This window comes from Leptosomus discolor, chromosome 1 (genome assembly GCF_034619465.1).
Source record: "Leptosomus discolor isolate bLepDis1 chromosome 1, bLepDis1.hap2, whole genome shotgun sequence".
NCBI lineage: Eukaryota > Metazoa > Chordata > Aves > Leptosomiformes > Leptosomidae > Leptosomus > Leptosomus discolor.
In genome coordinates this window covers 49,721,210-49,736,287 of record NC_141391.1, presented here as the reverse complement: position 1 = coordinate 49,736,287, position 15,078 = coordinate 49,721,210, and positions in this window count along the sequence as shown.

Genomic DNA, 15,078 nt, shown 5'->3' with positions numbered 1-15,078 from the left:
CCCAGCAATGCAGGGGCACAGGGAATGGGGGTTACAGTCCTTCCACTGCTCCTTCCTCCTCAGGGACCAGGGGCCCTTGCAGCCCTTCCCTGCCCCACCGTGAGGTCCCTTTCATGGCAGACAGTCTTCCACTAACTTCTCCAACATGAGTCCTTCCAGCAGCTTCCCACGAACTGCTTCAACACAGGTCCTTCCCGGGGCTTCCACCCTCCCAGCAACAGGCTGCTCCAGCGTGGGCTGTCTCAGACTCAAAGCCAACCTGCTCCAGCCTGGGGTGTTCCACAGGCTGCAGGCCAACCTCTGGGCCACCGCTAGTCTCCATGGACTGCAGAAGGTCAGACTGCCATCTCTACACAGACCGCAGGGGAACTTCTACTCCAACACACCTTCCCCTCTCCTTCCTCACTGACCTGGATGTCCGCATGGTTGTTTTTCACATCCCCCTCCTCTGCTCATAAACAAAAATCACGATCAAAGCATTTTCCCAACAGCTTTTTCCCCTCTTAAATAGGGTTATTCACAGAGGTGCTGATTGGCCTGTCCTTGGCCACAGGTGGGCTCAAATTTGAGCTGGGGGAGCTTCTAGAAGTCTTTTACTCAGTCAACTCTGTAGCCCCCTCTGCCACTACCAAAACCCTGCCAGACACAAACCCAACACATGGGGAAAAAGGAATCAAGAAAGCATCTACTAGTCCCTTATTAGGCAGTTCAGAGACCGAAAATCATTATAATTACAATTTACCCAACCTTAATGATTCTAACTCAACTGGAAGAAGGGAGTTTACAGAATGTGGGAAAAGGGACTGACCACTTGGGAGGATTATGGAAATGTTGCCAGAGTATGCAAGGATTCTACGAGGAAGGTTAAGGCCCACTTGGAATTCAAGCTGGCAAGGGATGTCAAGGATAACAAGGGTTTTTTCAAGTACATCAACAGCAAAAGAAAGATCAGGGAAAATGTGGGCCTGCTGCTGAATGAAGTGGGTGCCCTGGTGATGGAGGATAGAGAGAAGGCGGTTACTGAAAGACTTCTTTGCCTCAGTCTTTAATGCAAAGACTCGTCCTCAGGAATCCCAGACCCTGGAGATAAGACAGGAAGTGTAGAGAGATGAAGACTTTCCCTTGGTTGAAGAGGATCAGGTTGTAGATTGTTTAGGCAAACTGGAAACCCACAAATTCACAGGCCCTGATGGGATGCACCCATGAGTGCTGAGGTAGCTCGCAGATATTTTTTCTAAGATGCTCTCCATCATCTCCATCAGGTCATAGAGGACAGGAGAGGTGCCTAAGACCTGGAGGAAAGACAATGTCACTCCATTATTCAAAAAAAGCAAGAAGAAAGACCCAGGAAACTACAGGCCAGTCAGTCTCACCTCTGTCCCTGGAAAGGTGGTGGAACAGCTCATTCTAGTTATCATCTCTAAGCATACAGAGGAAAAGAAGGTTATCAGTCGCCAACATGGATTCACCGAAGGGAGATCATGCTTGACCAACCTGATAGCCTTCTGTGATGGCATGGCTGGCTAGGTAGATGAGCAAAAAATAGTGGATGTTGTCTACCTCAACTTCAGCAAGGCTTTTGAGACTGTTTCCCATCACATCCTCATAGGTATGTATGTAGTGTGAGATAGATGAATGGACAGTGAGGTGGATTGAGAGCTGGCTGAAGGACAGACCTCAGAATATTTGGATCAGTGACACAGAGACTAGTTGGAGGCCTGTGGCTAGCGGTGCTCCCCATGAGTCAGCACTGGTTCCAGTCTTATTCAACATATTCATCAATGACCTGGACAAAAGCACAGAGTGTACCCTCAGCAAGTCTGCTGATGATACAAAACTGAGAGGATCAGCTGATACACCAGAAGGCTGTGCTGCCATTCAGTGAGACCTGGACAGGCTGGAGATCTGGCCAGAGAGGAAACTAATGAAGTTCAACAAGGGCAAGTGCAGGATCCTGCACCTGGGGAGGAACAACCCAATGCACCAGCACAGGTTAGGGGTTGACCTGATGGACAGCATCTCTACAGAGAAGGACCTGGGGGTTCTGGTAGACAACAAGTTGACCATGAGCCAGCAATGTGCCCTGGTGGCCAAGAAGGCCAATGCTATTCTGGGATGCATTAAGAAGAGTGTGTTGAGCAGGTCGAGGGAGATTATCCTCCCCCTCTACTCTGCCCTGCTGAGCCCTCATTTGGAACACTGTGTCTAGTTCTGGGCCCTGTAGTTTCAAGACATGGAACTGAGAGTCCATCAGAGGGCTACTAAGATGATTAGGGGCCTGGAGCACCTCTTTTATGAGGAAAGTCTGAGAGACCTGGGGCTGTTTAGCCTGGAGAAGAGAAGGCTGAGAAGGGATCTTATCAGCAGTTATAAATATCTAAAGAGTGGGTTTCAAGAGGATGGACCTAGACTCTTTTCAGTGGTGCCCAGTGACAGGACAAGGGGCAACAGGCACAAACGGGATCACAGGAAGTTCTGTGACAGGACAAGGGGCAACGGGCACAAACTGGAATGCAGGAAGTTCCACCGGACATGAGGAAAAACTTCCTGACTTTGAGGGTGACAAAGCACTGAAACAGGCTGCCCTAGAGAGGTTGTGGGGTCTCCTTCACTGGCGATATTAAAAAGCTGCCTGGATGCTATCTTGTGCAACCTGGTCTAGGTGAACCTGCTTCAGCAGGAGGGTTGGACTAGATGATCTTTCAAGGTCCCTTCCAACCCCTACCATTCTGTGATTCTATTGTTCTGTGTAACTCTGCAATATATTCAGCTCAGCAAAAGTAAAAGACAGGTTTTGACAGTGGATACATAAAATGTAAGATTAAATTCCAATACTTATTAAAAATGAACCAAACCCTGTAAAGCGTAAATAGAACTTAAATGTGGAAAAAAAAAATCACAATCTTTTCATTGCAAGCAAAGCATGTGTAAGAAGTTGAGCTTTGCAGCTTTTAAAAACATTCTTTTTGTTAACGAGACAACCAGTGAAAAATTCTTCACCAGTATGTCCACTGAAGAGGCAGTTCATATGCAATAGGTATACGATGTAATCAGTTTTAAGAGCTATACAAGGAAAAGGATTTTGTTTTATGAATAACAGTTTTTTTGTTGTAAACTATTCTCTTGTTTCATTGTGTGGTCCACTGCGGAGGTGAGAAAAGAACTTATCAATGAACACGCACATGCTGAAAATTAAAGCTTGGCCTTGAATTTCTGTGCTATTATTTTGAACAGAATAAGCATTTCAAATTAGTAAAATATGCAGCTGAGAAGTTTCAGTCTTGTTTTTAAGTGCATCTATTTCTTCTGCGTTTTTTAACTAGAAGTAATTGTTCATAAAAAGAGATGGACTGACTTCCCAAGAAAGTGAATACTTAAAACAGTACATGCAACAGACTAATTGGTTTCTAGTCTTCTGTAAGACATAATACAGTCCTCTAGAGAGAGAAGACTGGGCTTATTGCTTTTTAATATTCTTCTAAATATATTTTTTCTACCAGAAATTAACACTGTTGAACAAGGAGGAAAAATATTCTGAGGGCAAGATGTAAAGTGACGTATCATGTTGAAAGTAAAAATATTGAAAAATAGGGACTCTGGTCATTGTACAAGATCACATACAACTCTTTATTCAGTCCTGCAACATAAAATACTAGGTGCACATTCTTGACTCATAGGGTCTCTTGCAAACTGCTAAACAAATTAGGGAAGTTTTGCTTTCTCTAAAAATTGAACTACAACATTCTTCTATATAATGTGCTCAAAAAACTTTTTTTCTTGCTTATGTTTATATTCAGGAGCCAACTTTACCTTAAACAATGTGTGCATGAAATTTCTTCATAAAATGTGAGGTATCTGGCAAGATAATTGACCATGGCAATTAGGATAATAAAACCAGAGCTTTTTTCAAGTCATAAGAATTCACAAGAACTATAACCCAATGGGCATATGGGCTTTTTTTTTTTTTTTTCCCAAGGTTAATTAGTTCATTAGCAAATAAAATAATAAAAAATTACATTATTAGTTTCTGTGTTCATACACCCAGGCTCAAAGATGCATATTATATATGGATTTAGATAAATAGAAATGTCTAAGTCTGTATAAAATCAGATTATTATTCATATACATTTAAATATATACTGTGATTAGCTTCCTGTAAAAATCCAGTCTCTCATACAGTCAGAGGTCAAATAATAGACATATTGATTTCAATATTATCTAATTGTTCTGTCAGAAGATATTAAAATATATGCAAAATGATTATGTAATGATAGTGACAACAACATCATTATCATCTTTTTTCTTTGTATGTTATGTCAGACAAAGTCAGTGAAGGTTACGGACAGAAAATGAATTTTATGCCTCACTTGACAAAAGCAATCAAGTACGCTGAAGATACAGTTCTGCAGAATCCTTTGTAGAAATGTGTTAGGTTATGAATATGTGAAGAAGTGAAATTAGCTAATAGTAAAGAATATTTATCTATGACCTTTCTTCTTTTCTCCCTTTCTTAGAAATACCCCAACTCAATAAAAAGGCATATATATTTTTCTCATATTTGGGGAGTATATGTATTTTCCTTATCCTCTTCACTGTATTACCTCAACAGAAACTAAACTAGAAATTCCTGCCTATCTGATGTACAAGATACGGGTTTAAAAATTACATCACCCTATACTGAGTTGATAAAATGAAATAATGTCTTTAGCTATGAAATGTAAGTATTTATTTTAAAACATATTTTGAAAGCAGACAGGTTAGTTTGTTCTTCAAAAGCATAAACATGAGAGATTTTGTTGACTCCTGACCTAGTCATACATACATCATTCCTTTAAAACAGCATTGACATGAGAATGACAACAGCTTTAGAACCCCACAGTGTTAGTGTTCTAATATACCGTTTTTGCAGATTCTGCTCTTCCTCTCTTTTCTTCCACAAAAGGAACAGTAAAGAAAATAAAACTGTTTATTGTTTCTGTTTCTCACAAAGTATCAATTTCTCAGTGTATCGCTGCATAAATATTTTTGCTGAGAATGGAATTTAAATTGAACAGAACTGGTCTGTCAAATAGATAGCTGGAAATAATTGGTAGGCATGGTTTAACTCAGAATTGAATTCAGTCTTGGATAGCACTGCAAATTTATTTATCTGAAGAGTTACTTGTACAGTATATAGTCTTTTTTTATGGAAACTGCATGAAGCAAGAAGAAAGGAAATAAAACAACAAAGTCCCTGTAATAGCTTTCAACTTCTATAAATGTTTCTCTCTGGAATTCTATGTGATGGAAAATTTTTAACTAAATTGATTCAAAAGAAGCTTTCTTTTCTGAAACAAAACTAGAAGCAAAATGGAATTATTTAGTAAGACTCCATGTTTAATTTGTTTTTCCTAGTATCTCACAATTATTTAAATTTTGCTATATATATATATATATATACAAAATAAATATGCAAAAGTCTTTTTTATGCGTGTTTAGAATTTAAGTAGAGTTGTAATACAAAGATAAGTTTTAATTGTCTGCATTCTTGCTGTTCTGACTGTTCTTAACAAAAAAACCCACCAAACCCCAAAAATATTAACAAGAACTGAAAACTGCAGTACAGAAAGTTATTAAATTTGAAGCATGGTGGTGTAGCAATAAAACCACGAAACTTTGGTGCTTTTCGTATTTTAAATCTATTCAAAATATACATATATGAATCATATTACCAGTCATTACTACTCCAGTTTAAAAATTCAGGAATTTTCTCAGCCATATCCCTCTCAAAAATAAAATATTAAAAATATTCTAGCTAGTTCCTGACTTCCTTCCTTTAATTCCCTTGCCTACGACTTCTTCATCTGCTTATACTTCATTTGGCACAATTACAATATGTAACTATAATATAACTACTAGTTTCCTTAAGATTTAAGTAATGTTTATAAGTATGTTTCCTTTGGATTTTAGTTTTGGTGACATAAGCTCCAAAGGTTCAGGAACCTTGTGTTGCAATGTGTGTCTAATATCAGGACCCAAACCCCTTCAATTGTCATATTATTTTCTTCAGTATTCTGCAGGGCACTCAGAGATCAACTCTAACTCGTGCAAGTGCACGTGTCCTAGACAGGAACTTAGAAAAGGGGGAAGTGTTGAGGGTTTTCAACCTGTGAGTCTGGAAACTACTGGTATAACATGTGTGTGTATATATATACGCACACACATATATAAAGTATAGTATAACAGACTACCTAATAAGACTATGTGAAGAAGACTTACAAAACTGTGGTCTAAATTTTTCACTCTAATTTAATAGTTTTGTAAAAATTTCATATCCAAGAATTTAAAATACTATAGTTGCTTTTAAAAAGCATTCATTAAACATATTTCTTCCTTGACTTTTTGATTTCTAGTGTTTGGTTTTTTTTTCCCCAGGAACACTTACACAAATTTTTTGTAAATGAGTCAAACCTGATGGGATGCACCCATGAGAACTGGGGAAAGTGGCTGATGTCATTCCAAAGTCACTCTTGATTATCTCCAAACATGTGAAGGAGGAGAAGGTGATTGGGAGTTGTCAGCAATGAGATGATTGGTTTGGTGGATGAAAGGGGAGCAGTGGATATTATTTATCTTGACTTTAGCAAGGCTTTCAATACTGTTCCTACTAACATCCTCACTGACAATCTGATGAAGTATGGACTAGATCAGTAAACAATGAGGTAGATTGCAAACTGGTTGTATATCAAGCATCAATACTGAGGCCAATGTTACTTAACATCTTAATGACCTCAATGGTAGGACAGAGTGTACTCTCAGCCAGCCAACTGAAGCTAGTGGTTGATGTACAAGATGGGTGAGCTACCATTTAGAGGGATCTCAACAGGCTGGAGAAATACAGTGAGAGGAATCTCATGAAGTTCAACATTCCTTTCACTGGGAAGAATAACTCTATGCATTAGTACTCAACAAGTGTAACTGAGCTTTGCAGAAAAGGACCTGGGGGTCCTGCTGAACACACAGTTGACTGTGGGCCACTGTCGTGGTTTAGGTCCAGCTGGGAACAAAGCACCACATGGCCGCTCACTCACCTCTCCACCCTGGCAGCGGGGTGGGGAGGATTGCGTCCAGTTGTGGGTCCCTCAGTTCAAGAAGGACAGGGAACTGCTTGAAAAAGTCCAGTGCAAAGCCACAAAGATGATTCAGGGGGTGGAACATCTCCCTTATGAAGAACGGCTGAGGGAGCTGGGTCTCTTTAGCTTGGAGAAGAGGAGACTGAAGGCTGACCTCATTAATGTTTATAAATAAGTAAAGGGTGAGTGTCAGGAGGATGGAGCCAGGCTCTTCTCGGTGATGGCCAATGATAGGACAAGGGGCAATGGGTGCAAGCTGGAGCATAGGAGGTTCCATATTAACGTAACGAAAAACTTTTTCACTATGAGGGTGACAGAGCACTGGAACAGGCTGCCCAGAGAGGTTGTGGAGTCTCCTTCTCTGGAGACATTCAAAACCTGCCTGGACATGTTGCTGTGTGACCTACTCCAGGTGGTCCTGCTCTGGTAGGCATGTTGAACTAGATGATCTTTCGAGGTCCCTTCCAACCCCTAACATTCTGTGATTCTGTGATTCTGTGAAAAAGGCAAAATCCCGTGGGTTGAGATAAAAATAGTTTAATGGAACAACACAAGGAGAGAAGAAACAACAGTAACAACAAGAATATTAATGCAATAATGTATACAGTGAGTAACACATAACCAGCTTACTACCCAAACTGGTCCACCCGCCTTCCGGCATCATGCGCCTTCGAGCATTGCTCCCCCATTATATACTGAGCACGAGTCAGCATGGTAGCTGCTTGCTTGCAAGCTGGAACAGGCACAAAAAATGTATTTCTCATTTTTAGTTTTAGACATATAAGGCCTTTTGGCATTCATTTTTTTATTTTGTTTTAAAGAGCAGAAGTACACAAAAAAGCTAAGCTGAAATTTTTCTAAAGCAGGGAGACATGCTATCAGTATAGTAGTTAAATATTTTACAAGGTGTGATTATTACAGCTTTTACAATTCAGACTATTAGAACAGATATAAAACATCTTAAAAAAAAAACCCTTGAACTAGTCATGAGAATTGCAATGGACTTTTGAAATGGTTTTTATAGCCATGAAACAATATCACTTTGAAAGTTGATTATTATTAATCTAATAATCCACTGCAATTTGACTAGGATGCAATCTGATAACAACAAAGTGTGTAATTGCAAAGTGAGGTGCTCCATCTACCCCAGATGGTTGGGGATGACCTTAAGTGAAGGATAAGTTTCTATAACGTACTGAAAGGAGGAAGGAAGAGAGTAGAAAGAAGTGTGGAAAAATAACATATGAATCTGATTTTTTTTTTTTTTTTAATAATGGATTGGCAAAATATTTTGTCTTACAGATGTATCTTAAATAGCTTAAATGCTGACAACATTTCCATGAATCAGTAACTGATTTTTGAAAGGAATACCTTTTTGTAAAATTTTGTTCCTGAATGTAAGCTATCCTTTGCAACTTCTAGTGCTCTTTATTTTCCAATCTTTACAATATGTATGAGATGTACAAAGATTCAGTAATAAAGCTGGACTATGAACAAATATAGCAGAATTTTTGCTTAACTAAAACACTGAATTAGGTACCGTATTTGTTACGATTTCTCTCTTGACTACCTCTGAAGTATACAATGATTCTCTTGCCTTCAAAACACTGATCCTTAAAATTGTTTGAAGGTATTTTAAAACTCAGCTTTTCTCACACTTGGTTCTGCTAGAGATACCATGCTTATATGTCCACTGCATCCAAGAGAAGAAGCTTCAGTAATATCACCAGAGGTTTGATCAGGCAAATACTGCTGCTACAGTTAAAATCCTACAATAGACAAAAGGGGCATCTAACACGTGAAAGTAGGAATATATTTTTGGTCTAACATGTCTTAATAGTCTGATCAAAATAGAGTTACTATTGCAGTTTGAATGATACTAACAGGTATAGTACACTATCTAATACAGAAAAAAAATCAACATTGATAATGCTGGAAACATTGTCTTACAGAGCTTCCTACTGTCTACTTATTTGGTATTATGTGTGGGAGGACATTTATGAAATAAGGGACATGTGAACAATCCAGCCTTTCCAGAGAATCTGAGCTGGGACGTACCGGAACTGCTGAAAGCATAAACAACTTCCGGTGCAGGGGGCATGAACATCTTGCAGGTGCAGGAGAAGAGACAGCCGCCATTAGTGACGCAGTTTTAATTCTTGAAGAAGATGGGTGTGAACATCTGTGAACGTGACTTGAACATGACTCGCAATGTAGCCAATCGGGTTGGACTATGGGCTGTTATTTGCGATGAAGCCAATCAGTATTTATTGGGTGTGGTCGAGGGTTATAAATTGCACTGGAAACACGGAAATAAAGGTTCACTTGTTAGATCGCATTGATCGTGTCAGTGTCCTCATGCAGCTCCCGCAATTATGTTTATGTTTCCAGTGCTCCTCTGGAGGCTAAGGCCGATGACACCAGTTTTCATCAAGCAGAAGTGGTGGTGGTGGGTGTTTTCCAACAAATCACCAGCATCCCAAATTCTTCACGAGTCGATCCTGGCAGTGGGGGTCTCCTTCTCCAGTTTGGAGTACAGTTCATATTACCTTATTATGATATGTTTCCTATCTCCTGTTTCCCAGCTGAAGTGTGGAAGTGCCACAACAGCTCACCACCTGATGACTGCTTGTTGGGCAGTGATCGCTGGAGTCTCTCAGGCCATCTCTGCCCCCACTCTCTGAAGGAGGCTTAACTGACAAGGTTGGGGAAATGGGTTGTCCCAGTCCATCCCAGACTGCTCTAACACTGGTATTAGCATCCCGCTGTGAGCCAAAACTGAAGGGAAGCCCCTAGCACCCTAGCTCAGACATATTTAAGGAAAAATGGCAGCCATGAGGGGCAGGAGACATGTAGAGGACACATGGAAGGAGAAATGGAGCGAACAGAGGAAAATGTGGAAGAGGTCATTGTTGTGGACATAGCTAGAGAGGCAACCTTGGAAGGAGGCACAACATGTGAGGGGAGCACTCCTGCGGGACTATAGGAAACCCACTGTGGGGCAGGGACACCCCAAAGTGACTATGGTACATGAGCAACCCACAGTGGGGCAGGGACATTCCTGGGGGGACTGCAGCCCACGGGTGACCTATGCTGGATCAGAGGAAAATAAGTAAATAACATGGTGCAGTGGAGGAAAAGAAACAAGGAACAGAAGAAAGAAAACTTTTTGCACTGACCTCACCCTTCTGCACTGCCTGTCACCTTGCTGAGGAAATTGGGAGAGACTGTGAGTAACACATGGTGAAAACAGGAGAACTGACAACTAGGCATGTGTAGGTGAGGTGTTTGTTTAATTGTTTAATTATTTTTTTCTCCACAATACCACAGTCAATAATTCAAAGTTTGTATGAATTTGCAATGAATTCAATAAAATAAAATTCTCCATGTTAAGACCGTATTGACTGTGACAGATAAGAGAGCTGAAACTACAAGAGATCAAGAAATATTCATTTGACCACCAAATAAATGCTATCACATTTAAAACATGCTTAGATCTGGCTCAGGACAAAGCAAGCCCTGAAATGTCCTGAAACCCTGCAACACCAAGTGAATACAAAGTCTACTGTACAAGCAGATGCTTGAGGGGCAAAAAAGATAAAGTATAGATTAAGTACTTTGTAAGCTGATCCATACCTGGACTATAGTGACTGTGTTAAAAATTAGTACAGCACAGTGAGCATCTGACAGTGAATTTGTTAACGCAGAAGTCAAAATTGTATATATTGTGGGTTGGTGAAGCAGAATGATTTCTCTGGCCTAAATCAAATCTGGTCCTGTGGACTGAACAATTAGCAGCCCTTAGACCACATTAGGTGTGCTCATAGAGTTCATCTTTCAGTGTAGTTTCATACAAAAGGAATACAGGTTGCAAGCTTCAACACTGCTTTAATATGGAAAAATGCATTAAATATAGAAAACTCTGAGTTTCTCTTCTTTCTGAAGTGAACTTCTGATAGAAATACAACTCATATGTAGATAACTCTTTGTTTAATAGTCACTGATGAAACTATCATCTTTGAATCTTTTCTTTATCCTCTACAGCTAAAAGTATTGGTTTACTGCTGTGGCAAGAGATTTCACGGTTCATTTACTGCATGCAAAACTATTTTTATTCTGTTCATTTTATAAGTTTGATGTGTCTGAAAACTTCATTGGGTTCCCCTTATCAGTTTTGGTGTTAGAAGTGTTGAATAATATTACTTTATTTCCCTTCTTTCAGCCCTGTATGATTACACGGATCATTGGTGCTCTTTCTGATTCCCATCATTTTGTTCCAATGTACCTTTTACAACTGAAAGGTTTCTCATCTATTTCCAATCTATCATTTAAAGCTATTTTATATTCAGGCCATCACTACCTTATCTAATTAACAATGGGTTTTTGCGGTTGTCCAAAGAGATGTCCTGACAGTCTTGGATCTGTGGATTTCCCTGCTACCATCAGTATTCAATAAGTGCTATTTTCTAATTTTTTTGTAAACTCTTTTCAAACTCCCCTTCCTCTCTTCCAATATCAACCTCACACTAGCTACACGTTTTTTATGTACTCAAACATATAATCTTCCTTTAATTTTGATTTCTCTATTTGTATTAGTAAAGTATTTTTTTTTCTTTGTTTACATTTTGCCAAATACCTTCTTAACTTACACAGATTCACAGAATGGTTGAGGTTGGAAGGGACCTCTGGAGGTCATCTGGTCCAATGTCCCTGCTCAAGCAGGGTCACCTAGAGTAAATTGCTCAGGAACATATCTAGATAGATTTTTATTGTCTCCAAGGAGGGAGACTACACAACTTCCTTGGACAACCTGTTCCAGTGGTCAGTCACCCTCACAGTAAAAAAAAAAAAGTTTCCTGGTGTTCAGGGGAAACTTCATGTGTTTTAGTTTGTGCCCGTTGCCTCTGGTCCTGTCACTGGGCACCACTGAAAAGAGCCCGGCTCCCTCTTCTTCGCATTCCCTTCCCATATTTGTACATGTTGATGAGATCCCCTCAAGTTTTCTCTTCTCCAGGCTGATCATTCCCCTCCCTCTCAGACTTTCCTCATATGGGTGATGCTTCAATCCCTTAATCATCTTAATGGATCTTCTCTGTATTTTCTCTCTAGTATGTCCAGCATATACTGGGCAGCCCAGAACTGGGCACAGTACTCCAGGGAAGGGTCATCTTCCTCATCCTGCTGGCAAAACTCCTCCTAATATAGCCCAGGATACCATTAACCTTCTTTGCCACAAGGACAAATTGCTGGTCCATGTTCTACCTGCTGTCCACTGAGACTTTCAGGTCATTTTTTGCAAAGCTGCTTTCCAGCTGGGTGGCCCCCAGCATATACTCGTGGACAGTGGTGTTCCTCCCCAGGTGCAAGACTGCTCCATCCCTGTGTTAAACTTCACGAGGTTCCTGTTATCCCTTTTCTCCAGCCTCTTGAGGCCCCTCTGGGTGGCAGCACAACCCTCTGATGTACCAGCCGCTTTTCCCAGTTTTCTGTCATAGTCAAAATACACAGATAATCCATGTTCCAGAACAATATATACCAGTTTACACAACATATAGTGCAATACCTTGTAAATAATAAGATTCAATATTGTCCTTAAACAATTGCCTTCTTTCTTGCACAGATATTACACTGTTAAAAGCCTAGTACTACACCAGAACCACTTGCTCACAAAGCATGGACTGTAAAGTTGGGGGACTGCTGCAGAACAATATAGTGATTAAATTTGTACAGAACAGATGTGTTACGGTGGATTAACCTTTGCTGACCGCCAGGTGCCCAGCAAGCTACTATCTCACCGCTCCTCATCAGCAGGACAGGGGAAGAAAACAAGATTAAAAGCTTGTGGGTTAAAATGAGGACAGGGAGATCACTCATCAATTACCATCACATCAAACAGACTCGACTGAGGGAAAGTTCATTTAATTTATTGCCAATTAATAACAGAGTGGGATAACAAGAAATAAAAGCAAAATTAAACCACATGAAACTTACTCTGTCCCACATAGGGACAGTTCCTGGTCTCTTCTCAGAGCAGGTAACCCTGCCACCCCTCCACTACCAAAACCTAACCACGTAAAATCAATGTGTGTATATTTAAATCCATATTGGTCCAGTGGGAGTGCAAGGGTCTGTGCATCCCACACTGGTTTCATTAGTTGTTTGCAAATGTTGACAGGAAACTAGGGAGCTTCTTTTCTCCAACTACTCAATACACCAATTCACATAAGAATAATGCTGTAACAGTAAAGACAAGCTGCACAATTAAAAATCATCATAAAATCTACTTTACAATACTTAATAAATATTAATTTTGAAAATTCCATTTAACATTTTTGGAGTGAAACTACATCACTTTTCTTTGCAATATGCAAATGTGGCTGCTAATGCTAATGTTGTAATTTAATTATACAGTTAATATAATGAAACTACTTGGCTTAAAGGAACATAATTTATGGCAAACACTGTAAAGGACTAGTGTTATCTGTGTGAACCACACAGCTTGGATATTTCTGTTCAACATTTTATATTGCCAGTATTATCCTCCAACACAATTCCTCCGCTATTAAAGACTTCCTGGCCTATTAGAAGCATCCTACCCAATATGGTTACATTATTGTTCCCATGCTGATCATACAAGGGAGATACTCTCGTTTTCTTGTTATGCTGTTATTCTCTCTCTTCATTCCTGTGATGGACCTATATTATAAGAGCCAAATTCAACTGAAAATCCGAATATTTCATTAACAATTTTTCATTTTACTCTGTGGCAATCTCTCCATCTATATCTATATCTATATCTATATCTATATCTATATCTCTATATTTATATCTATATCTACATCTATATCTAATCTCTATCTCTATATATCTCTATCTAATCTGTATCTATATCTATGTCATCTATATCTATATATCTATATTTAAAAGAGCATTCAGATCCACTTGTACGAAGTGATGGAATGCAATGAACAGTTTACTGGTGTATCAGTAAATGAAAGCCATGAATCAGGAATATCACAATTAGTTTAGCAACTAAACTAAAATCCCCAAGATTTGGAGTCTTTTAACTCTCCTTCTCTCACAGGAATTTTCACTGTGCATTTGAACAGTATTTTTATATGAAATAATATATTTTTAATTATAGAGTTTGATATGATCTCATGACTTTTGAAACTGAGCTTTAAGTAAAATATTTAGTATGGTAAGAGTCATGATAAATTCTATACTCTAATGGCAATTTAACTCATAGCAATATTTCTGTAGTGAACACATTCGTAACTAGACCTGTTTGTTTTCCTCCTAAAAAATTTCAAACTTGTATGTTACAAGTAATGTTCTGTGAGATAATGAATGCATCAAAGATTCCAAGCACATAGTAATTTGAATAATTGTGTGTTATGCTAAGTGACCAACAATTCTTTAAAAAATCTTGTGTTTGCTAGCATTTTCCGTTCAGAGGGACCTGAACCCACTGAGTGTAGCCCACTGGAATAAACTGGAAGCAGTTTATTCTATAGATATCTGATGGCAAATGCTGACTTTTCATGTCAATGATTGCATTTTCATCAGATGGAGAGAACAGACTCGACTCTAGAAGAATTAGAAAAAGGCCTTGGAAACATCAGGAAAAACAACAGGAAACAAACTGGAAGCCGTGTTGCTGGCAAGTGGAAGTCATATGTTGAAGAACAAGAAACTGATGTAGGTGTGCTGACATTCAGCAGCAGGCTTGCTAACAAATCAAAATTTTCCAGTGTGCTTGAAGAACCAGGAGAAGCAAAATCACAGAGGGCTGGAAGTGTTCATTATAGAACACATTGTAGGAAAATGATTAAGAGAAACTAAATTAAAAAAAAAAAAAAAAAAGAAGAACGGAAGGAGAAGGCAATAAAAAAAGCAAACAGAGAGAGAAAGACCACATCACTTAAAATATAAAAACATTATAGTATGATTTTGCTTTAAAAAT